The sequence below is a fragment of the Citrus clementina genome, unplaced genomic scaffold, assembly GCF_000493195.1.
Source record: "Citrus clementina cultivar Clemenules unplaced genomic scaffold, Citrus_clementina_v1.0 scaffold_5, whole genome shotgun sequence".
Lineage (NCBI taxonomy): Eukaryota > Viridiplantae > Streptophyta > Magnoliopsida > Sapindales > Rutaceae > Citrus > Citrus x clementina.
Genome location: NW_006262201.1, coordinates 9019846 through 9046841, shown reverse-complemented (window position 1 = coordinate 9046841; position 26996 = coordinate 9019846). Strand labels below are relative to the sequence as shown.

The 26996-nt window shown below is 35.0% G+C and overlaps 1 non-coding gene and 1 pseudogene across 1 annotated transcript; both read left to right on the top strand.

Moving 5' to 3' along the window:
• Nucleotides 1–15881: 15881 nt before the first annotated feature.
• LOC112098716 lies at nucleotides 15882–16018 on the top strand. The gene has a single exon (XR_002905825.1). It is a non-coding gene; the product is annotated as a small nucleolar RNA Z247 (small nucleolar RNA).
• A 7212-nt stretch (nucleotides 16019–23230) lies between these two features.
• Nucleotides 23231–26682, top strand: LOC112097859 (annotated as a pseudogene).
• Nucleotides 26683–26996: the final 314 nt, after the last annotated feature.

The following is a 26996-nucleotide window of genomic DNA, read 5'->3' as shown; positions in this document are numbered from 1 at the left end:
GCAAAAAAAGTTGTGGGTTTGATTCGTTTTGTCGCAAGCTTCGAAACAATATATTAGACGCAAAAAAGACACGTATAGCCTAAATTAGGACCTCCAAAAAATAGCCATCGCATATATTGTAATTTTGTGTGACATGTTAAATTTTTGTCATTTCTGAATTTTTGTTCGTCGAGCGAGTTGTCACACAAAACTTGGTGCGACGACTTACCTGTCACACAAAATTTGATGCGATGGGTGCTACCCATTTTTTTAATCTTCGCGAATTGGTTAGCACCTATTGCAAGATATTCCCGCCAACACACTCCGACAATGCATCAAGACCACCAACAACTTCCACCACCACCACCACCAACACCACCACAACAACAATAACACAACCACAACACAACAAAAGAATAAAATAAAGCGTGTATTTGAAATTAATACCTAGGATTTTTAAATTTCAAATGTTGATCTCAGAGATCTTGATTGCTATTAGACGTGATTTTGGTGGAATTGATGTTGTTGAACATGATTCCGATGAGATTGGCCGCCGATGATGAACTCCGATTTTTCTCTATGGTGCCAACGATAGGTGAGAAGTTTGGGTGAGTAAGAGATTTTGGTGGGCCTAGGTGAGATTGACAGGGGTAATTTGGTTCAAAATTTTTTTGTTTGGCCAGTTTTGATAAAAAAAAACTTGTCTGGTTAGTTTTATAATTTGCTAAAGTATTATGGTTATTTTCGTAAATTTCCTCTCTTTTTACCTTTTGATTTGGCCTTTTGGATTTATTGATTGGTGATTTGGTTGAAAAAAAATGAATATATTTAATCAATACATGACTAATATTGTACATGTGTTGTAAAGTATATCATTAAATAGAAATTCTCAGATGCATGCACCCTTATTTTTATTTCATGCGGACATGCTATTGAGCCATAACATTTAATAGAGTCGATGTTAAATTCACTATAAAGTCATATGATTAAATAACATGTTTGTATTAACTCTGTTAAACTATATGACTTAATAACGTGTCCATAAAAAAAATGAGGGCTTATGCATGAGAGAAGGATTTTATCACTAAAAAGTAAATTAAGGTAAAATGAGTAGAGGATCCATTTCTAATATATGGTATCAAAGCATTTTGCTTAAGGCCTACATGAAATATTAAAGACTAAAAGGAGCAAGCGCCCCCTCAATTTTGAAAAAAAATTCAAGGGAAAATAGTGCGTACTAATTGAAATTCTCATAAAATGGTATGTTTTTCCTCCAGTAGTTTAAAAATTTCCATCTTGTCGTTAGATTTCTTGTTTTCTATTCTCCTTTGTTAAGGAAGCTCATTTCATACAAAAGAAGAAGGAAAAGTCTAAATTAAAGAAAGAAAATAGAATTGTGACGTTAGAAGTTAGTAAGCAAGAAGACAACTCAGCATAAATAGTTAAAGTTTGTTACAACGTAATGTGTATTATGTGTTGAAGTTTCAGTTTGTAATTAGTTAATAGTTAGTTATCAATTAGTAATGATAATAATGCTTAAGAGATGTATATATATAGAGATTGTATTCTTGTAACAAATTGAGCTTAATAATAATAATAATAATAATAATACAGATTCCAGAAACATCTCTTTCTGAGCTATTTTCTCAGCAACCAAACAACATCTTTGTTTTCTTTAATGGTATCAGAGCCATCAATATGGCAAGTTCAAGTAGTACAACATCAAATCTAAACACCACAAATGTTGCTCAGGCTTCACAAATTTCATTTTCATTCATTACTTTAGTAAAATTGGATCGATCTAATTTCTTACTATGGAGCAAACAAGTTCTTATTTCGATAAGAGGAAATCAGCTTGAAAATTCATATCTAATGCTCAGATCATACCAGATCAATACATTAATTAAATAGCAGATGATGGATCACTGTAGAAAATCATTAATCTAGCTTATATTAATTGGCAAGCTAAAGATCAAACTCTTCTTGGCTAGATTTTGTCAACTATTAGTGAAGGTATTTTGAGTTCAGTTCTTAACTATGATAGATCTTGTGACGTGTGGATGTCTATGGAAAAACAATTTGGTTCTTAATCTGAGGCCAAGGTTATGCAGTTTCGATATGAAATGAGTGTGCTTAGAAAAGAGTCGACGACTGTTGAAGAATATTGTTTAAAAGTTAAAATTCTTGCTGATAAACTTTCTTGTGCTAGTAGTCCTTTGTCAAAAAGAGATTTGTTGATGCAAGTGTTAAATGGATTGGGACCTGGTTACTTAGATCTTGCCTCTACCATCACTGCAGATAAAATGTTATATGATGATGCTTATGTTTGGCTCTTAACATATGAGGCTCGATTGGAACAAAATCAAAGTGCTAAGTCTATGTTTAATGCAAATTATGGAATAGTTAATTCAAACTATTCTATAGGAAGGGGTAATAGCAGAAGAGGAGGTTATGGATATGGTGGATATCATGGACATCTTAATGCTGGAAACAAGAGTCACAATGGTAGAAGAGGAATGTTCTTTCATGCTTATTCTAGAGGATTTCCCAATGGTAATGGTAGTAATAATTTTGGCAGAGGATATTCACCACAAATGCAAATCCATAAGGCATCATCACGCAACAAATCTGTTTTCAATATATCTTATGGCCTATTTACTGTTGAATCTAGTGACAATGCCCCTATTTGCCAAATTTTTCATAAATTTGGTTATACTGCTGATGTATGTTGGCATAGGTACATTGAAAACTTAATCAAGGTCTTTTGGTAGAGGAAAAGGATCAAAGGTTGCTTATATGACTAATTTTGAACCATATACTGAATTTGGACCATGTGTTGCTGACTTTCATGCTATGAATTACTCTCTATATCAGCCATCTAGTATAAATCCATATGTTGTTGACTCTCATGCTTATACATCTGATACATTTTCTGCACCTGGAGCTGCTTATGCTGCAAATTTCAAAGGGCCAGCTGATGAAGGGTGGTACCTCGATAATGGAGCAACACATTACTTAACTAATAACATGGCTAATATGAAGATCATTGAAGAGTTCAGTGGTTCTGATCAGTTCATCATTGGAAAATGGACAAGGTTTGCCTATAACACATATTGGTGATGCATTTCTTATTTTTAGAAGTTTAAATATTAAACACCATCACCCACAAGTAGCACTTAAAGATATTCTACTTGTTCCTTCCATTACAAAGAATTTTTTGAGCATTTCTAAACTTATATATGATAATCACTTATCTGTTAAATTTGTTAGTAACATCTGCTATATAAAGGATTCTCTAAGGGGGCAGGTACTTTTACAGGGCCTTGCTGAGAAAGGATTATACAGGTTGTTTCTCAAATCATCATCATCACAACCATCTTCTTTCTTATCTCACAACATTTCTTCATTCACTACTTCTTCTATACAATTATCCATGTTGTCATGTTGTTATATCAATTCTGCTTTTGCTGATGTTAAACTCAATAACTCAGACTTGAAGTCTTGTATCAATCTTCTGTTTCTTCATATAAACCATCAGTCAATAAGATTACTTTGCTTCACAATAGATTTGGTCATCCCAATGCTTACATTTTTCAACATATTCTCAAACATATCAATTCTGAAAATTTTATTACTCATCAAATTTAACAAGCACTTCAACATACTTGTAAAGCATGTCAGATGGGTAAAGCTCATAGACTCCATTTTTCCTCTACTTCAACTAAAACCTCTAAAGTACTTGAACTTATTCACACAGACTTATAAGGTCCTTTTCCTGTAATCTCTCAAGATGGCTACTGTTATTACATTAGTTTTGTTAATGATTTTAGCAGATACATTTGGATCTATTCTTTAAAACTCAAGTATAATGCCTTAGAGATCTTTAAACTTTTTAAACTGTAAGTTGAAAATCAATTTAGCACAACCATTAAGATGTTGCAGTCTAATTGGAGGGGAGAATATAGGTCTTTCACTGATTTCTTGAATCAATCTAGAATTATATTTAGACATTCTTGCCCTTATACACATCATCAAAATGGCTTGGTGAAGAGAAACACAAGCACATAGTTAAAATGAGATTGACTCTATTAGCTCACTCTAAACTACCCTTCAAGTTTTGGTGGGATGCTTTTCATACAATAGTAAACCTTGTTAATAGGCTACCATATGTTGTTCTCAATCTTGCAACTCCATTTAAGAAGGTTTTCAATTATAAGCCTAATTACAACATGCTCAAATCTTTTGGTTCTGCCTGTTATCCTTATTTGAGAGACTTCAACAAACACAAATTTGATTACCATTATAATAAGTGTCTTTCCTTGACTATAATACATCACATAAAGGATATAAATGCTTACATCCTTCAAGAAAGCTTTATATAGCTAGGCATGTCATTTTTAATGAGCATACATTTCTATACTCTACTGATTCAGTCTTTCACAAATCAATTGAATATGTTCCTTTTTTATCTTGTTCATACTCCCCTCAACAAATCTATACACTTTCCACTCTTCCTATCATACATACATTCACTAATAACAACACTGATTGTCTCAACTCTGCAAGTCCTGACAGTAGTGGTTCTACTCCCTCAGTTCATCCTGAATAGCCAGTAGTTGTTCCAAAATTACAACCTGCTGTTTCCCCACCTATTCACACATCAACTTATGATTATGTTCCCAATGAATCACGATCAATACCAATAATTAGCCATCCACTTGTTACCTCATCCAACATGCATCATATGATCACTACTATACTCACTCATAAAGAACCTGTTACGGTTCAAGAGGCTTTGAATGATCCTAAATGGTTGAAGGATATGAAAGATGAGTATGATGCTCTAATCAGCAATGGTACATGGTCCTTGGTTCCTAAACAAGCTGATCATAAAATTGTTGGTAATAAATGAGTGGATAGGGTTAAATATAATATTGATGGCAGTGTGGCTAAATACAAAGTAAGGTTAGTTGCCAAAGGTTTTTAGCAAATTTTAGGAATCAACTACTTTGAAACCTTCAGTCCTTTAATTAAACCAGCAACTGTCAAAGTAGTCATGAGCCTAGCAATGATGAATGGATGGCATATTAGGCAAGTTGAAGCCAACAATGCCTTTCTTAATGGAGAATTGATAGAAGAGGTGTACATGGCACAACCAGAAGGCTTCATTAATAGCACAAGGCCTGATTTTGTATGCAAGTTACACAAGTCTTTATATGGACTTAAACAAGCTCTTAGAGCTTGGTATGATAAGCTTAAAGATTGTTTACTTCAATGGGGTTTTATCAACACCTGTTTAGATACATCACTCTTCATCAGAAGAAATCCAACCTCTGTAATTCTTGTCCTTGTATATATTGATTGATGAGCATAATTTATATACATATTTTACCCTTAATAATATAATTGCTAGTTATGTTTATTTATTATTTTTAATTAATTGAATTATTTTATTACATAGGGAATTAATTGAAGATTATGGATGAAAAGTACGTAAAGAATAACAATTGGACATCATTGAAGATCAAATCAATTTGTGGAAGTAATTAAGGAGATGTGCAAGAAATTCTGCTCGAAGAAACCGAAGCCAATAAATTGAATTTTCCATGCTTGTGCAAACAAAGAAGAAGGTTAAAGCTAAAGTGGGCAGCACATAAAACAAAGCTTTTAATTAGGCCTTTGAATGGAAAGTTAAAGTAGAATAAAGGAAGGAAATCAATAGCTTTTGGCTTTTATTGTCTTCAATTACGTGGCAAGCTTAGGGCTTTAGCTTGTAAAAGTTGGTTTAGTTATTAGAATCACAATAGGATTCGGTGGCCAAGCAATATAAAAGGGAGTTTTGCTTTTGAATTGAAGGGGGAGAGCTGCAGACGCAAGACGCAAAGCTGGGCAGCAGCAGTTCGGCTTCCATGAGTGATTTTATTTCTTTTGTTACTCCTAATTCAAGTATGTCTAGCTAATTTTCTTATACTGAGGTTAAGGATGAAACCCTATTCAATGAAAAAATTATCTTTTTATTTAATTAATTCCCTACATATGTTCTTTGATGATTATGGTTTTTATTTCATATGATTAATTGGATGTTAATAAAATCTTTTCATCAATTCTGTCATGCATTATTGATTGTTAGGATTAATATTTGATTAAATCTATGCTTGGATTTATAAAGTTTATACATGATTATCTTTGATTTTATGTCTTTCATTAAATTGTTTACATGGAGTGCTTAGGGAAACTTTGACTCTTTGTTATTCAATATGTTTACATGGGATGCTTAGATGTCATACTAGTAAGCAGAAAAAGAACCTACATAAGATTAATTTTATTTGGGCTTAATTGTTATATCCATGAGATGACATAGATTGATTTCAAGTTGTCACTCTAAAATTAGGGATTAATTAATAATTAGATAATTACTAGTTGAATAGTAGTGGATTCTGAAACCTTGGTAATTCTTATCTTATTGAATTCTCCTTTATTTTAATTGTTTTCTTAGTTTAATTAGTTCAATTTTCTTAGAAACTCAATTTGGTCAACTAGGTTAGAATTTATATTAATTTTAGATTTAAATTAGACTTTTCAATTTATAACAATCCCTGTGGAATCGACCTCGTTACCATTACTCTATTTCTAGATTCTTGCGCTTGCGAGTATATTAAATTTTCACAACAAGTTTTTGCAGCCGTTGCCGGGGATTGTGCTAGAAAGTCAGTTTAATCTAGGTTGATTTGATTCTTCCACTAGTTATAATTTAAGTTGTCTTTTATTTTTTAATTAATAAAAAGCACAAAAAAACTTTTATTTGTCTTTAAATTCATTGTTTGGTTGTTTGATTTCTTTTATTTTTAAATTTCGTTTATTCTCATTATTGTTGGTTTATTTTATTTTATTTTTCTTTCTTTCATTGTCTAGTTAGTTTACGAGTGTTTGGGAACGTGATTCAACAAATCGTTTGGTTAAAAGAGAGTCGAAAATTGATAGTAGCAAGTTAGTTCTTTAGAAGTGATGGATGACCCAAATAGACTATTGCCAATACTTCCACCAGTGCAAGCAGAGAAAACCCTTAGAGAATATTTTTCACCACTTGCAGCCAACCAACCATCTTGTATTGTGTTGCCACAAACTACAGCAACACACTTTGAACTTAAGCCCTCAGTCATTCAACTTTTACCATCTTTCCATGGGTTAGAGAGAGAGGATCCATATTTGCACATTAAGGAATTTCTTGACATATGCTCTACATTTCGTTTTCAAAATTTTAATGATGAGTCAATTAAGCTTCGTATGTTCCCTTTCTCATTAAAAGACAAAGCGAAAGCTTGGTTGAATTCGCTTCCTGCTGGGTCTATAACTACGTGGGATGAATTGAGTAATAAGTTCCTCACCAAGTTTTTTCCTATGTCTAAAACAAATGCCCTTAGGAGAGAGATAAGTGATTTTTTATCAAAGAGAGGGTGAGCAATTTTATGAGTGTTGGGAAAGATTCAATGATTTACTCCTCAAGTGTCCCCACAATGGTTTTGAAAAATGGAGACTTATACAATGCTTTTATAACGGTTTAACCATGTCAAATTGTCATTGGTAGAGTCTATGAATGGTGGGAGATTTTTGAACTTACATGAAGGGGCTGCATGGGATTTCTTTAATTCACTTTCTAATAATTCTCAACAATGGAATTTTTCAAATCAAAGGGAAAAATTATCTCAAGTTTCTAGAAAGGGTCTATACAAAGTTAAGGATGACTTTGATGTGAAAGCCACTCTAGCTACGCTTTCTAGGAAAGTAGATACCTTAGCTCTGAACCAATTCATGAATTATCATCCTAGTGTAGCTAATGAGGTTTGTGCTTTTTGTTCTAACTTGTCTCATACAGCACAGAATTGTCCATCATTACTAGCCTATCCAGAGGCTTATTCTGAGTAGGTACATGCCTTACAATCGTATGAAAAATCCTTCAATAGTCCATATTCATCCACATATAATCCTAATTGGAGGAATCACCCTAATTTTTCTTGGAAACAAAATCAACCTTTGTCAAACCAAGGAGGACAACAATTTAAAATGCCCAATCAACAATTTGTCCCTCCTAATCAAGTATATCCTCCTGCCCAACAACCTATGTCTCAATTTGTTGCACCCCAACAGAGAAAGCCTTCTTTAGAGGATACACTTCAAAGTTTCATTCAGTCAACCTAACAAGCTTTTCAGTCAAACACTCAAGCTATTCTAAAGCTTGAACATCAATTGGGTCAATTAGCAACTACTGTAGCAGAGAGAGAAAAAGGAAAATTTCTAAGTCAACCAATTCCTAATCCCAAAGGAGTGCATGAAGTTGGATCGAGTTCAAGCCATCAGCATGAAGAAGCAAAATCTGTTATGACCTTGAGAAGAGGAAAATTATTTGACAACAAAGTGGAGGTTCCAACAAGGAAGACATCTGAGCCTACTTCTTCATATCCAGTTCCATCACAAGACTCATCACCAAATGATCCAAAAGAGAGTGGCCCACTAGCTTACATTCCCAAGGCTCATTTTCCTCAAAAGTTAGCAAAGGTAAAGAAAGAGATTTCAACAGGTGAGATTATGGAAATCTTCAAGCAGGTAAGTATAAACATCCCTTTACTCGATGCTATTAAGCAAGTTCCTTCCTATGCCAAGTTTTTGAAAGATTTATGCACTAAAAAGAGAAACTTGCATGTCACCAAAAATGCATTTTTAACTAAACAAACTAGCAATTTACTTCAATGTAAAATGCCACCAAAATTTAAGGATCCAGGTTCCCCTACTATCTCATGTATTATAGGGAACCAATGTTTTGATAAAGCATTATTGGATTTGGGTGCTAGTGTTAATCTCTTGCCTTATTCTGTTTACATGCAACTTGGACTAGGGGAATTAAAGCCAACGTCCATTGTTTTGCAACTTGCCGATAGATCAATGAAAATACCTCGTGGTATTATAGATGATGTGTTGATGCAGATTGACAAATTTTATTATCCTGTTGATTTTATTGTTATTGATACTCAGTATGTACAAGATCTTAAGAAACACACCCCAGTTATTCTAGGTCGTCCTTTCTTAGCTACAGTTGATGCTCATATTAGTTGCAGTACTGGAAACATGCAATTGTCTTTTGGTAACATGACCATGGAATTAAACATTTTTAATGTTCCCAAGCAGGCACAAGAAGATGATGAAGTTGTTGAAGTAGATATGATAGAAGCATCAATTGATGATTCACTTATTTCTAACCACTGTGACAATCCATTAATACCATGCACAACTGACTCTGATTTCTCTATTGATGTTGATAGTGGTATTGAAGAAGTTAATGCTTTACTTGATTCGACTCTTATCATAGATCTAATTAAGTGTAAAAAAAAGATTGAGCCACTTCCTCCTGAAGAGAAAAGTGAACCATTCAAGTTGGAGCTACTTCCTAAAAAAGTACAACATAGGTCACATTCTGACATGAAAAAGGTGGTAAGATTTAAAGTGCTTAAATTATTAGATTTTTATACTACTTCAGATAACTCTCAGGAAAGTTTGGAACAGAAGAGATCAAAGCAGTGCGATATTGAGGAGTTTCATTACCATCATCCTTTTATGGATAAAATGCTCCAGTGCTTAATCACTTATGTTTTCTGGTATTTTTGTATACTTGCTTTGATTTTCACCAAATTCTTATTGATCCTGGTTGATTTGTTGTTTACGTTAATTAGTTAGTTAATAGGATTTTTTATTATTATTTATATTTCTTCTAACGTTTTCTTTTAAGCTTTCTCATCCCATTCAGGTGTGTTCTCTCCAACTTTCTCTTTTATTATTTATGTTTTTATTTTTATTTTTATTTTATTTTTCATCTTTTTGCATGCATATCTTTTATTTATGAAACATTGAGGACAATGTTCCAAATAAGTTTGGGTGTGGGAATAGTGTTGCTTTGTTTGTTAAAAAAAACCAAAAAAAAAATCAAAAATTCAAAAAAAAAATTATGTTTTTTTTTGTTTTTACGTGAAAAGCCAATGATAAGAACTTGATTGACAATGAATATGGATCTTAGAAAGGGTTGAATATTATCTTAGTTTATACTTGATTCTTGTGTTAGTTCATCTTGATTGAGATTCTTTAAACCATGAGCACTAATATCAGTTCTTTCATAATTTTGACTTGAAATTTGAGATTGACGCAACTTGAGTTGAGAATTTTAGATAGAGTAAATGACTGTTTGTCTTGATTCTTATCTCCACAATACAAAATAGTATACACGAGCGCCAAAGTCAGAAATAGCTACCTATAACCCTTAAGAGTGAAGCTATCCTTGAGTAATTTGGGCTTATGTACCACCAGTATGTAGAGGATAATCTACCATGAAAAGAAAGCTACCTTAAGGGGTAGAGTGAAAGCTCCTGACTATGGTTAAAAAAAAAAGAAAAGAAAAAAAAATCAAATCAAATCAAGTGCATGTGCTGAAAAAAAATCAAAAGAAAATGCACATAAAAGCCTGTGAAAAAAAAAAAATTGGAGATCAAGATGATAAGATTAGTTTGACCTACTCTGTTCTTTGCTTGAGGCGAAGGCTGTTGATATTGAGGATTTTGGGAATGGATTTGATTGAATTGATTTCACACACACACTACAAGAATCAAAAGAGAAATGGGATTGACTATTGAATTAAAGTTAGAACTTTGCCAATATTTGAAATTTTATTTGAGCTATATAATTTATGTAATCTTTGAGGCTATTTTCATGTTTTATTTAATTTTTTTTGTTCTCTTTATTTATTTTATTTTATTTTATTTTTAAAGATGATGTTTGTGGGTATCATCACTGAAGCCCTCAAGAAACTATAACTCGTCCACTAGGGCCGCCTAAGGGTTTAAAGGCTTGTTGCATACGCTAAATGCAATCGCGATCACCTGCGAAAGTGGTTTAGTTAGGATTTACTTTTTGTTTTGTTGTTTTTGTTTTTGTTTTTGTTTTATTTTTGCTCGAGGACTAGCAAAATCTAAGTTTGGGGGTATTTGATGAGCATAATTTATTTACATATTTTACCCTTAATAATATAATTGTTAGTTATGTTTATTTATTATTTTTAATTAATTGAATTATTTTATTGCATAGGGAATTAATTGAAGATTATGGATGAAAAGTACGTAAAGAATAACAATTGGACATCATTGAAGATCAAATCAATTTGTGGAAGTAATTAAGGAGATGTGCAAGAAATTCTGTTCGAAGAAACCAAAGCCAATAAATTGAATTTTCCATGCTCGTGCAAACAAAGAAGAAGGTTAAAGCTAAAGTGGGCAGCACATAAAACAAAGCTTTTAATTAAGCCTTTGAATGGAAAGTCAAAGTAGAATAAAGGAAGGAAATCAATAGCTTTTGGCTTTTATTGTCTTCAATTACGTGGCAAGCTTAAGGCTTTAGCTTGTAAAAGTTGGTTTAGTTATTAGAATCACAATAGGATTCGGTGGCCAAGCAATATAAAAGGGAGTTTTGCTTTTGAATTGAAGGGGGAGAGCTGCAGACGCAAGACGCAAGGCTGGGCAGCAGCAGTTCGGCTTCCATGAGTGATTTTATTTCTTTTGTTACTCCTAATTCAAGTATGTCTAGCTAATTTTCTTATACTGAGGTTAAGGATGAAACCTTATTCAATGAAATAATTATCTTTTTATTTAATTAATTCCCTATATATGTTCTTTGATGATTATGGTTTTTATTTCATATGATTAATTGGATGTTAATAAAATCTTTTCATCAATTCTGTCATGCATTATTGATTGTTAGGATTAATATTTGATTAAATCTATGCTTGGATTTATAAAGTTTATACATGATTATCTTTGATTTTATGTCTTTCATTAAATTGTTTACATGGAGTGCTTAGGGAAACTTTGACTCTTTGTTATTCAATATGTTTACATGGGATGCTTAGATGTCATACTAGTAAGCAGAAAAAGAACCTACATAAGATTAATTTTATTTGGGCTTAATTGTTATATCCATTAGATGACATAGATTGATTTCGAGTTGTCACTCTAAAATTGGGGATTAATTAATAATTAGATAATTACTAGTTGAATTGTGGTGGATTTTGAAACCTTGGTAATTCTTATCTTATTGAATTCTCCTTTATTTTAATTGCCTTCTTAGTTTAATTGGTTCAATTTTCTTAGAAACTCAATTTGGTCAACTAGGTTAGAATTTATATTAATTTTAGATTTAAATTAGACTTTTCAATTTATAACAATCTCTGTGGGATCGACCTCGTTACCACTACTCTATTTCTAGATTCGTGCGCTTGCGAGTATATTAAAATTTTCACAACATTGATGATATTTTATGTAACACCTGTTATTTGTTTCCTCTTTTACCCTTATTAAGTTGGGTAGGATAATTATTATTGGGTGTTTGCGTGTGAGTAAAAATTATCAATTGGTTTTAAATAAGTTATATAGGTTATTAGCTTTTATTAAAAACAAAAGAATTTTCTTAAAACTCAAGTTTTCTTGCTTTTTTTTAAAGTATTTATTAATTGCCAAAAGTATTTAAAAGGAAGTCGTATTTTATTTTCTACACCATTACAAAATCCAAGAAAAAAAAACATAAGTCTTTGGAGAAGGAAAAGAAAGTTTTATAACTTCTTTGCTTGGTGTTTGCCTTAAGGTATTACGTATTTCTTTGACTTATATGATTTACTTTTATGAATTGTCTGCCTTTAATATTTTTTAAATAAGCATACCACTCTAAGGTGGGGGGTTAGGCGGGACCTCTACCTGTAATTTATAAAAGATAATGAAAGATACAAGGAGGGGGACAAAACCCAAAACCTCCAATCAAGAGAAAAAAATACAATAGAAAAAGAAAAGATTAGGGCATAGCCTAACATGAGAATCATAATAAAAAGACTAATGAAGACGGTGATAATATGTCTTACGATACTTACGGCTGGTAAGTAATTTAAATCCCTTTTTCGATTGACCAACAATGCTAAAATTGGGACTTAAGTATATTATCTCAGAATTCTCAGAAGTAGATAAAAAGTGTTTGTTATTCGCCAGGTGCTCGTCAGAACTATCATCATTATCAGTATGAGAATTGTAATGCCTAAAATCTTTGCTGGATGCTCGATGAAGATGTGGATTATACTCACCAATGCTCCGCATGGGAGACAAGCTTTGATCATGAGGTTCCTTAGAATCATGAGTTGTGTCATCTTGGGCAATCGGCTCCTGAACGGATGTAGAATTTGTAACATTAGGCCGGTTCTTCGAAGGTTTGGTGATCGGGGACCCCGCGTCTGCAATCTGCTTAGTGATGGAAGGCTCAGGTCGAGGAGTATTTGAGGGTTGTGGAGTATCTGACTGTAGAACTTCTGACTTCTTCCCATCTTCTACTCTGGTCTGCCGATTCCCACTGGGTCGCTGGGGACGAAGCCTTGGATTGGCCACGTAACACGTCTCAATGGTATAGCCAAGGTGCTTGCAGGAAGCAAAGTAGAGTGGGATTTTCTCAAAAATTACATTTTGCCAAAATCCAGAATCTCCCACCCCGATTCGTATCCTTGGCAAATGAGGTTGGGTAACATCATAATCCACTAATACCCTAGCTATAGAAGGGCGAGCTAAAGAGGCAGTAGCTTGGTCAATTCGCAATGGCTTGTCAATAGCTGATGCAATAGAAAATAATGCTTCCCTACAGTGCATGAAGTGGACAGGCAAGTAAGGAAATGAGATCCATACAGGAACTATAGGGGACTCCTCGGAGCACCGAAAATGAGTGGTCCATTTAAAAATTCTCATGGCACTCCCATTAATGTGCCATGTCTGCCTAACTCATAGGCGGGAATAGTCATCGTCAACGTCCAATTGAATTAACACATGTCGATTATCTAGTAAAGACACCTTAAAAGTTCCCTTCAATTTCAAAGAATTAAAAAATTTACGAATTAATTTCATACTAGGTCTATTATAAGAAAATTTACCAACCAATGTCAACTTGAAGGGAATGACCATCGCTTCAATTTCCGCAACGGAGAATTGCATGTTTGGCTCTCCCCCGAATGAAGTAACGGTCTTGATTGGAACCATTGAGCTAGTTGGGCCGATCATAATATCCATAAACGATTTTTTATTGGTTCTCTTTTGATTCGAATTGGGGACGGAATTCAAAATTGAGGCATAAGATGGTGCGGAAGTGGGCGGTGTAGCATTTTGAGTCAACGGGGTAAATTGGGGATTATTAGAAATGAGTGTTGAGGGCATTCGGGAGGGCTGGTTGTTGGGGTCAGAAATGGATTGGGCTTGGGATTGATTAGTGGGAAAGGCTAATGGAAACACACATGGGGGACGCAAATCATGTGCAGGCGAAAGTGGTTCATGTGCATGTGGAGCAACATAGCTGCTGCACGCGTGAAGACTTTTGGGCTGGGATGTTTGCTCATGGCTGCTGCACGCGTGGAGACTTTTGGGCTGGGATGTTTACTGATTTTGACTGGATTCGGTGGTGTTTGCTTGCATGGGGAGCTGACAATCGGCGGTCAGCAGCTGCAGCTGGCTGTGAACACTGTTCCGAGTACATGTGTGTGAGACTTTTTGGCTCGTGGGGGTTGTTTGTGTAGGATATGGTTGCGGCTGACTGGATTTAACCACGGTGGTTGCATCTTGAAGAGGTTCTTGATTCAATTGGCCATGAAGCACGGGCTGGTTTTGAGAATGCATAGGGACTGTAACGGCTGGCTGATCATCTCCCGAGTGATCATGTATGGCTTGTGTTGGCTGCGGACTAGATGCTGGAAGCTGGTTTGTGTTAGCTTGGGAAGGCTTGGTTCGATTTGAAGGTGATGATGGCTCGACGGTTGGAAGGTGGTCATGGCTAATTAAGGTTGGAGTTTGCTATTGAAGGGATAATGATGGCGATGGTGGTTGATTGGCTGTGTTTACGGAAGTTGGTGGCTGTTGGGGTTGGATGGCTGGCGATTGGCTTTTATATTTTGAACGAGTTTGCCTTTGTCAAGGAAGCTCATGTTTGTAAGATTACCAGCAAAGCAGAGGATCACAGCAACAACCACATGCAGTTACAAATAGATGACATGGCATGCCAGCTGGAACCTGGTGGTTATGTAATTAGTTGTGCATATGTTAATTAGCTAAAGCTGTTATAGTTAGTTAAGAGAATAAGTGAATTAGTTGCAGCTAATTACATCTATTAGTGCTGAGCTTCAGCTTAGTATAAATAGAATCAGCTTTGTACTTATTAATAAGTTGTTGTGATTAATGAAATTTAGTTCATAGAAAATATTCAGATCTAGTTCTTATTTTCTCGGCTGCCAAACAGTATTCTTGTTCTTCAACTTGGTATCAGAGCTAGTAACAATGGCTTCAGTCCATCTAGCTTCTTCTTCTTCTCAAGCGCCAATTAATCAAGCAACTGTTAATTCAACAAATGTGACATTCACTTTCAATACACCTATTAAGCTAGATCAATCCAATTATTTGATTTGGAGATCTCAAGTTCTTGCCTCAATTCGTGGCAACAGACTTGAGAAATTCATTAATGATTCAACCACTCCACCTCCTTCACACATTGCTCAACGAATTGAAGATGAATTGAGATCTGTAGAAAATCCAGAATTCGCAACTTGGAGATCACAAGATCAGGTGCTGCTTGGCTGGTTACTTTCTTCAATGAGTGAAGGTATCATCAGTCTAGTCTTCAATCTAGAGACTTCTCGAGAGGTATGGAAAGCTATAGAAGTTCAATTTGGATCTCAATCTAAATCTAGGCTTCTGCACTTACGATATATGATGAACTCAACTAGAAAGGATGATCTGAAAATTACTGATTATTTCATTAAGATGAAAAGTATTGCTGACAATATGGCTGCTGCTGGTAGTGCATTAAGTGATGATGATCTGATTTTGCATGTACTCTCTGGTTTAGGTCCAGACTATAACTCTGTTGCTACCTATATCACTGGACAAGTAGGAGTAGGAAAAATGAATGTAAATGAAGCTTATGCTATGCTTCTAACTCAAGAAGCTAGGATTGAACAACAAACTTATATGCTGGCTAATACTGATGTGAAACAAAACTTTGAGGCCAATCTTGCCTATAACAGAGGTTATAAAAAGGGAAATATGTCAGGAGGAAGAGGTTTTGGTGGTTTTGGATATAATTCTGGTTATGGAAACAATAACAGTAATGGTTACAAAGAAGGTTATGGAGGCTCTGGATTTAATGCTAATAGTGGAAATGCTTATGGATCTAACAATCAGTTCAAGGCTTATCAAGGAGATAATCAGAGAGGTGGAGGTGGAGGTAACTGGAACCAGAATGCTGGTAATGGAGGTGTTAACAATAGCAGACCATCTGGAAACATTAAGCCTCAATGGAATGTCTCTAAGCCAACCTGTCAAATCTGTTGTAGAACAGGCCACACTGCAAATATTTGCTGGAAACTTGAGGAATTCATAGCATCTGGAGCTTACAGACCACCACCAAACAGAAATCCAAAATCTGCATATTTGGCTAATATGGAAGGCCCTGCTGATGCTAACTGGTATCTGGATAGTGGTGCAACACACCATCTGACAAATGATATCAACAACATGCATGTTTCTGAAGCTTTTACAGGTATATCTAAACTTGTTGTTGGCAATGGTGCTGGATTGGATATAACACATATTGGAAGTGCTGTATTGAAATCACACAACTACAATAATGCCTCTTTAACTCTCAAACTAAATGATATCCTTTTAGTGCCACAAATTACTAAAAACCTTATCAGCATCTCTAAACTCACAAAGGATAATGATGTTGTGATTGAGTTTACTAATAATCTCTGTTTTGTGAAGGACAAGGTGAGGAATTTGATCATACTGCAGGGCAAAGCTGAAAAAGGTCTATACAAATTGCTATTGGTTTCACCTAATAAGATAGCCTCTTCTGCTTCTAGTCAAAACCTTGTTGCTGAGTCAGCTGTATCAACTTCTCCTCTTTCAATGTTTTCAGTTGTCAATGCTTTCAATAATACCTCATGTCTGCCTACTGCAGCTACTTGTAAAAACTCTGAGTGTTCCAAATATGTCAGTCCCTCTGAATGTTTGTTAAGTACTTCTATATTACATCAGAGATTGGGACATCCATCTTCTAAGATTTTGAATCATGTACTCAAAACATGTTCATCTTTCACTCTTGACAATAAGAATACAACTTTTAATTTCTGTGATGCTTGTCAAATAGGAAAAATGCACCAACTTCATTTTCCAGCTACTAATATCAAAACAAAGTTTCCCCTGGAAATACTGCATACTGACTTGTGGGGACCAGCCCCTGTGATTTCATCACAAGGCTACAAATATTATGTAAGCTTTGTTGATGATTTCACAAGATTTACTTGGATCTTTCCTTTGAAAACCAAAAGTGAAACACTGTCAGTCTTTAAAATTTTCAAAAAACAGATAGAAAAACAACTTAACAAACCCATCAAATGTCTTCAATCAGATTGGGGGGGAGAATTTCGATCCTTTGTTAACTTCCTTCACACAGAGGGTATACACTTCAGACATTCATGTCCATACACTCACAATCAAAATGGAATTGTAGAGAGAAAGCATAGGCACATTACAGAACTTGGTCTTACTCTACTTACACAAGCAAACCTACCCATTAAATTCTGGTGGGAGTCTTTTCATACAGCCACATATCTTATAAACAGACTGCCTACACCAGTTCTATCAATGAAATCTCCTTATGAGTCTATCTTTTACATTTCTCCAGATTACAAATTCTTGAAAACATTTGGATGTTCTTGCTTTCCCTTTCTTAGACCTTATAATCAACACAAATTTCATTCTCATACATCCAAATGTATTTTTCTGGGTTATAGTCCTTTGCATAAGGGGTATAAATGTCTCCATCCTTCTGGAAAAATCTATATAGCAAGTCATGTTGTTTTTTATGAAACTTCATTTCCATATTCCTCAATTTTCAGTTCTTCTTCTCCATCCAAATCTTCTGAGTTTCAGTACAGTCTTCTTCAGCAGTACACTATACCTATTACCAATAGCAATTTGAACACCTTTGAAGCTGAAACTGCAGGTAATGATTCACATTCTAATCATCTTGATTCTATATCTTCACCACTCTCTCACAACACATCATCACAACCTTCACCACCAGCTGTTTTATCTCAACAATCCATACCTTCTTCACCAACTCAGCTCAATCTTCCTATACTTATACCTGATACAACACAAAATACATCATTCTCCCAACCTACTGTATCTCACTCCCTGATTCAACCAACCCACTCATCTCAACCTAAACCAAATCTCTCCACACACAAAATGATCACCAGAGCAAAGGCTGGCATATTCAAACCAAAGGCCTACCTAACAGCTCACAATAGCCTGGAACCATCTACAGTTTCAGAAGCATTATCTGATCCCAAATGGAAAGCAGCAATGCAGACTGAATATGATGCTTTGATTACGAATAAAACCTGGACCCTTGTGCCTATGTGTTCATCCTACAAACTAGTTGGGTGCAAATGGGTATTCAGAACCAAGTACAACACAGATGGCTCAGTTTCAAAACATAAAGCTAGACTGGTAGCCAAGGGATTTCATCAAACTGCAGGTATTGATTATTCAGAAACTTTTAGTCCTGTAGTGAAGTCTTCAACAGTAAGATTGATTCTTAGTTTAGCTGTTATGAACTGTTGGAAGGTCAGACAAATTGATGTGAATAATGCCTTCTTAAATGGGGATTTGTCAGAGGATGTGTATATGGTTTAGCCTGAGGGTTTTGTGTCCAAAGAAGGCTATATATGTAAGCTTACCAAGGCTTTATATGGATTGAAACAAGCTCCAAGAGCCTGGTATGATAAACTGAAAGGCTGCCTTAATGCCTGGAATTTCATCAATTCAAAAGCTGATACATCTCTTTTTGTCAAACATGATGCTAAAGGCATTATTATTATCTTGGTCTATGTTGATGATATTCTGGTTACTGGTCCTGACTCAACATTACTTGAAGAATTTATCACCAAACTAAGTAAGGCTTTTGCTCTCAAGGATCTGGGTTTGCTAGCTTATTTTCTTGGAGTGGAAGTATGTTACACCACTCATGGAATGCATCTGTCACAGACAAAGTATATCAAAGATCTGATAAGCAAAGCTTCAATGAAACATTGCAAAGGGTCAGATACACCTTTCAGCACTGGTTTCAAACTCGAGAAAAATGTTCAAGGTCCTCTGGGGCAAGAATTCAAAGAACCAGCTCTTTATAGGAGCATTGTTGGAGGGCTTCAATATTTGATTCTCACCAGGCCTGACATTGCATATTCTGTACACAAACTCAGCCAATATCTTAGTAATCCTACACTCCAACACTGGCTAGCTTGCAAGAAGGTTCTCAGGTATCTTCAAGCTACAGCTACTCATGGTTTATATATTCAAAAAGAGGGAACACTTGGACTTGCAGGTCTAACTGGATACTCTGATGCTGACTGGGCATGTGATGTTGATGATCGAAAATCTATTGGAGCCTACTGTATTTACCTGGGTAATAATCTGATTTCCTGGTCATCAAAAAAGCAAGCTATTGTAGCTAAGTCAAGCACTGAAAGTGAATACAGGGCACTCTCTTCAGCAAGTTCAGAACTTTCATGGCTGCAATCTCTGCTGTCAGAACTTAATATTGTCCAATTACCAACTCCAATCCTTTGGTGTGACAATCAGAGTGCAGGAGAGTTAGCTAGAAATCCTATTCTTCACTCTAAATCAAAACATATTGAGTTGGATGTCCATTACATTAGAGATAAAGTGCTTGAAAAAGAATTAGAAGTGAGATACATTCCTACTGAAGAACAAGTTGCTGATGTCCTTACCAAAGCTCTGTCATTTCCCAAGTTCAACTATTTTCGATCCAAGCTCAATGTCATCAACAGGCCATTGAGCTTGAGGGGGGATGTCAAGGAAGCTCATGTTTGTAAGATTACCAGCAAAGCAGAGGATCACAGCAACAACCACATGCAGTTACAAATAGATGACATGGCATGCCAGCTGGAACCTGGTGGTTATGTAATTAGTTGTGCATATGTTAATTAGCTAAAGCTGTTATAGTTAGTTAAGAGAATAAGTGAATTAGTTGCAGCTAATTACATCTATTAGTGCTGAGCTTCAGCTTAGTATAAATAGAATCAGCTTTGTACTTATTAATAAGTTGTTGTGATTAATGAAATTTAGTTCATAGAAAATATTCAGATCTAGTTCTTATTTTCTCGGCTGCCAAACAGTATTCTTGTTCTTCAACTGCCTTTGAGATCTCCTAAGAAAAGGAAATTCATTTTTAGAAGTGAGGGGGGAATCGGTGGTGGCTGGCTGCCATTACCATCAGCCGGTAAGTTCATGATAGCCGGCTCGTGAAGGGATGGTTGATTTGCTGCATCATGGCAGCCTTCATGAGACGTTTCTTCTTGTTCACTCACGACAATAGAGGTGGTTAAGGGTTGCCGAAGTTTCGAGAGGATAGAGGCAGTGGATGTCGGTGGTTGGTCAGCATGATGGTGGATTGGAGATGGAGGGTCTGCATGGGAGTGGTTTGGAGAGAAATGATTTGGTTGTGTGAATGGATTGAGGTCATTTTGCTGTTGGAGCGATTTGATTCGCGGTGGTGGCAGTTGGACGTCAAGTGGTGGATCATTGGTGACTTTTGGGGGTCGTTTAAATGATTTCTTAGGAGGGTTCAAACTCCTAATAATTCTTTCTTCGGTGGAGAGGGTGTTGACCGATGATGACTGGTTGCCATCACCGGAGGCTAGAGAGGCCATTAAGGCCGTTTAAGGCTTTTGGTGGGGGGGGGGGGGAGGGAGAACTTTTCATTTGGTTGACATTTAGTCTATTCCTTTAGGAGAAGATGACAGTTTCTTCTCCACTTGTCTGCCTTTAATTACTTGTAGTATGATTTGGGTAATATATGTGTGTTTGTAATGCTATGATGATATGAACAGTCTGCATCTTCAAATCATTTTCTTTATTTAGAATCACATGAACACGTTTACATATCATGGAACTAGACATCCTAAGCTTTCCATTGATAGGGTTTGTGTTGAAATTCTATGAGTATGCAAATTGTTATGATTTTTTGAAGTTGGGTTACTGGTCCTGGAAAATTTCAATTTTCAGCGACAGTTCTCACTTCTGGAAATTTTTCCATAAGGTTACACATCTTTAAAAATTATGATGATTTTTTATCAACAGATCTATGTCTCGTATGATTTCTTGTTTAATTTCTTAATTTTTAATCATTATGGTTAAATTATTAAAAATCATAACATGCGGCTGCTGCAGATCTGGAAACTGTTTACCAGAATTGCAGAAGCTGAAATATGTAATAGTTTGGGATAACTCATGAATATTACATGCCATGTTAGGATTTTATAATGAAAGTTCAATCTTTTCTCTGTCTTGAAAAAATGGAATCGCGATTTTTGGGCTTGTAAAATAAAAGATATGAAATTTTGAAATTTGTCTTCAAATCTCGAATTTTCTGAACAGGTTCGATGTTTTCGGAAATAAAATGATTTTAAAATCGTCTCAGACGTCCAAAAATTATGAATTTTAATTAAATGATTTTTGAATGTGTCTAATGTAATTAGAAAAAAGAAACGGATTATTTCGAGTACTAGAGAATATTTTATGAATTTCCTAATTGGTAAAGGTCTGTTTTGGTCATTGCTGGACAGTCATGTTACTTTGGTGAAAGGTCAATATTCTGACTTAATTTTCACCTGTACTTATTTTTGTGAAATTTTTTAAGCAATGCTATGCATGTTCACAGTATCTCTGTAAATTTTCATGGTTTTCCGACATGTGTATAGGTTATTAAAAATCAGCATGTGCAAGATACTCATGTTTATGTCTAGAATATGTATAAGTATTGAGTTAGTATAAGTGTCTATGATTTAAGGATGATTGGGATTATGTTTAAGGTTAGAGATAATATTGATAAGGATATTTTTATGATGATTATAGGACATGGGTGATCTCGTTGGTTTGTTCTTAAGGTATTGAGTTGATTACTGCAGATCGATATAAGTAGATTAATGCATGATGTGCTTTATAATAAATGTAATTTATATTATAAGAATTATGTTTAAATGGAATTTTTTTATAAAAAGGATTTCTAAAATATTTAAATGAATTTTGTAAAATAAAAACACTATAAATGTATAAATATATTTCAAAATGATTTTTTCTTAAGAAATTAGTTTTCTTAAATAAAATGTTTTCTTAAAGAATTTCTAAAAGAATTAAATGATTAAAGAAAGGTTCTTAAATGTTTTAGAAGACTTTAAATGTTATTTATGAAAGGATGTAAGGTGGATTAAAAAATGTTTAGGCTCATAGTCCGTAGTAATGTATAAGATACGAATGTTATGATGTTATGTAATGTTATGGCCAGCTTGCTAGTACGATGATGATCTTGTGCACAATGATGTTATAAACAATGCGGGGAATAGTACCCTGAATAAGGAACAATACGGGGTATAGTAGACTAAATGATGAATGATGATGATTATGAGGCATGAGCTACCAAATGTTTATGTTTTAATGTTTTTATGATATTTTAATATTTTTAATGCTTTTACATGAATCCATCCCTTATGCTAAATGAAGATATTATTATAAGATGTTATAAAATGTTTAAAGGTATAATGACAAAGGTTTTCAAATATTGTGCGTGGATTTGCTTACTGAGTTGACATCTCACCCCTCATCTCCAATATTTTGCTGATTGATTAGAGATGTGGCTTGGGTATCTAGATGGAATTTTTTTTTTTAGTTGACCTTTGGAGTTGCTTTAAAGATTAAATTTGACTAGACTTTTTATTTTGGATTAGAGATTTTTCTTTGAAGACTTTATTTCAAATGTTTTACGTAAGGATATAGTTGGAGTATGAATAATAATTGTCTATCTTGAGGTTTATTAATAAAAATAAACGATGTGAGGCTTTATTCCAATTTTACCCTTATGCTTTTATGGGTAAATTTTTAGGGTGTTCCATTTTAATTATAGGACCAAATAGTATGGAATTAGAGAGGTTATTTAGTACAACATTTGCTTGAAAGATCTTGGCATATTGTCATACTTCCATGGCATTGAAGTGTTGTATGATATGGACTGTTTATATTTGTCTCAAAGAAAGTATATTTGAGACTTATTGACCAAGGTTGACATGATTGAATGTAAAGGGATTGATACTCCTATGAGTACTGGTTTGAAGTTGCAGAAAGTTGTCCAAGGTGAGCTAGGCTATTTTCTTGAAGATCCATCACATTATAGGAGCATTGTTGGGGGAATGCAGTATCTCATCTTAACTAGACCTGAGATTGCATTTGTTGTCAACAAAGTAAGTCAATATGTTTCTACACCTACATTACAGCACCTCATGGCCTGCAAGAGAGTATTAAGATACTTAAAAGCTACTTAAGATTATGGTTTGAAGTTCTTTAAAGAAGGCAACTTGACACTCACTGGTTTTACAGATGCTGATTAGGTGTGTACTTGGATGATAGGAAATCGGTTGGTGCTTATTGTATTTATCTAGGTAACAACCTAATATCCTGGTCATCTAAGAAACAATCCATCATCACCAGATCAAGTGTAGAGAGTGAGTATAGAGCCTTAGCTTCAGCTAGTGCAGAACTGATTTGGTTACCATTTTTATTCATTGAAATTGGAGTATGTTGCACAGAAAAGCTTACAATTTGGTGTGATAATATAAGTGCAACTGAGTTGGCTAGAAATCATGTTTATCATTTAAGAACAAAGCATATTGAAATTGATATGCATTTCATTCGAAACAGGGTTGTTGTAGGGGAGCTAAATATTCAGTATGTGCCAAGTATAGAGCAAGTTGCAGACATAATGACTAAACCCCTTTCATTTACACAGCTCAATTACTTAAGAGCTAAACTTAACGTTCTTCCTTGTCCCTTGAGTTTAAGGGGGGTTGTTAAGGAAGCTCATTTCATACAAAAGAAGAAGGAAAAGTCTAAGCTAAAGAAAGAAAACATAATTGCGTCAGAAGTTAGTAAGCAAGATGACAACTCAGCATAAACCGTTAAAGTTTATTGCAACACAATGTGTATTCTGTGTTGAAGTTTCAGATTGTAATTAGTTAATAGTTAGTTGTCAATTAGTAATGATAATAATGCTTAAGAGATGTATACATATAGAGATTGTATTCTTGTCACAAATTGAGCTTAATAATAATAATAATAATACAGATCCCATAATTATCTCTTTCTGAGCTATTTTCTCAGCAACCAAACAACATCTTTGTTTTCTTTCATCCTTATTGAGCCAAAAATCTGGTGACGCCATCAAGCAAGAGTTATCCTCATCTATATTGTGAATCAATCCATCAAGCAGGTTATACGTAGAATGTACACAAAGAAATGAAATATTTTATTATTTGTTAGTCTATCAAACTCTACACACACACACACACACACACACATTAGGAATAGGATGGAAAGGCCCCGGCCCCATAAGCGAATTTGAATCGGCGCTTGAGGCAGAGTTCACGTCCTCAAAGCCCAAAAAAAAATTCATAACACTGATGTCAAGCCCCAAGAGGTAATTACAAAAAAGAAAATAAAAATAAGCAAAACTAAGTCTAACCAATGGTTTAGTTAAGAAGATGATGAAATGGAAATGAAAAGTTTTCAGAATTCGTCAAAATTTGAAGTTTTAAATCTCCATTGCTAATTATATGTTACTAAAGAGTTTGAATATGAGAAATGATATGTTGCTAAATTATTAATTTCCGTCTTCTAATTTTTTAATTTTTAACAACTATCGACTTTTTTATTTTTCAAGTCTTTTCTCTTCCATTCATACGATAGCCATAAAAAATTAAGAAACCTGCAGCATGAAACTTCAAAGAAGAACAACAATGGATTTGTTCATAAGCATTATTGTATTAGTATTCTTGTCTCGCTTTGCCTTTCTTGATCAAGCCTACAATCAAATAGATCAAGAAACCCTTTTATCGCTCAACTTCAATGCATCTAATCCTTCATTGAATTAGTCTTTCTCCACTGATTGCTGCCTCTGGGAAGGCATCAAATGCGATTTCGAAGCTCAAGTCACTCATCTATGGCTACCCGACAGAGGCCTTAGAGGCAGCATTTATCGATTTACTGGAAAGCTGACACATCTCTGTTATCTCAATCTTTCCCACAATCACCTCTCGATCCTCTCGCCGTCAGTTCCTTTTCTTTCGTTATTAATCTTGAAACTCTTGATTTGATTTACAATTCTTTTTCTGGCCAATTTCCATCATCCTTTTTTCAGCTGGCTGAAAATTTGATTGCTCTTAATGTCAGCCACAACAAGTTCTCCGGCAATATCCCTTCTTTTACCAGCTGGAATAATAAATCTTCGTGCTCCCTCAGGATCCTGGATTTTTTCCCACAATTATTTAGCGGCCAGCTTACTCCTAGGAAATTGCTCCAAGCTTCAAACATTTCGGGCAGGTTTCAGTTACCTATCAGGATCAATTTCTAATGACGTTTCTGCCACTGCATCACTTGAAGAAATCTATTTACCTGTTAATCAACTCTCCGGAGCGATCAGCAACGGTGTCGTCAACCTCACAAGCCTCAGTATTCTTGAGCTTAACTCTTTAACAAATTCAGTGGCCTGGTCCCCCAAGATATTGGGAAACTCGCCAACTTGAAATCTTTGAAGCTTCACACAAACATCCTATCATGTTTTTTGCCTCAATCTTTGATGAACTGCACTAATCTCATCACATTGAATTTACGGATTAACAACTTTAGAGGAGATCTCTCCGCATATAATTTCTCTACCCTTTACAATCTACATACCATAGACCTTGGAAATAATAACTTTACAGGTAGTTTCCCATTAACTCTCACTTCATGCAAGTTTTTTACTGTAATTCGTCTATCTCGTAACAAGATAGAGGGACAAATTTCTCCTAAGATACTTGCACTAGTATCTCTATCTTACCTTTCAATTACTAACAATAACTTGAGCAATATCACTGGAGCTATCAGGATTTTAATGGGCTGTAAGAACCTGAGGATGCTCCTCCTCTGTAAAAATTTTGTCCACGAAGCAATTCCAGATGAAAACCAGATAACAATCTCGTCATTTGCATTTCAAAATCTTGTTGTTCTGGGTATAGGCGATTGCGAAATCAAGGGCCAAATCCCAACTTGGCTTGGTAAGTTAAAGAAGCTACAGGTTTTGGACTTGGGATCAAATCAGGTCACTGGTCTGATTCCAGGATGGTTAGGAAATATGCCAAACCTCTTCTACATAGATTTGTCTTACAACTCCATTTCCGGAGAGTTTCCGAAAGAATTTTGCGGCCTGCCAGCTCTGGCATTGCAAGAGGCCAAATACAAAGCTAATGGTAACCAACTTTAGTTGCCTCTCTTTGTGCAAGAAACAAAATGCACTCTTTACAATCAACAATATAACAAACTCTTCAGCTTACCTCCAGCAATATACCTGAGAAACAACGGCCTAAATGGCAGCATTCCCATTGAAATTGGTAACCTGAATTTTCTTCATGTGCTTGATCTCAGCCTTAACAATTTCTCTGGTGAAATCCCTGATTTGAGGCACCCTTGGATCCCTGAAGACTGAAAGATGAGAAACAGGGTAAGCAAATTGAAGACCTAGTTTCAGTCCCGATTTGCACCATTGATCTAACAAAGACTGTCAGAATAAACTCCAACCTTTCGGAGGAACAAAAAGAAAAGCTCATCAACCTCCTACGCGAGCACCACGACGTATTCGCCTGGTTCCACTTGGATATGCCGGGTATCTCGCATTCTCTCTCTTGTCATAAACTCAATGTCAACCCGTGTAATAAACCAGTCAAACAGAAATGTCAGACTTTCAACCAAAAGAGGTACGATGCAATTGAGCAAGAGGTAGACCGCTTGTTAACAACAAGA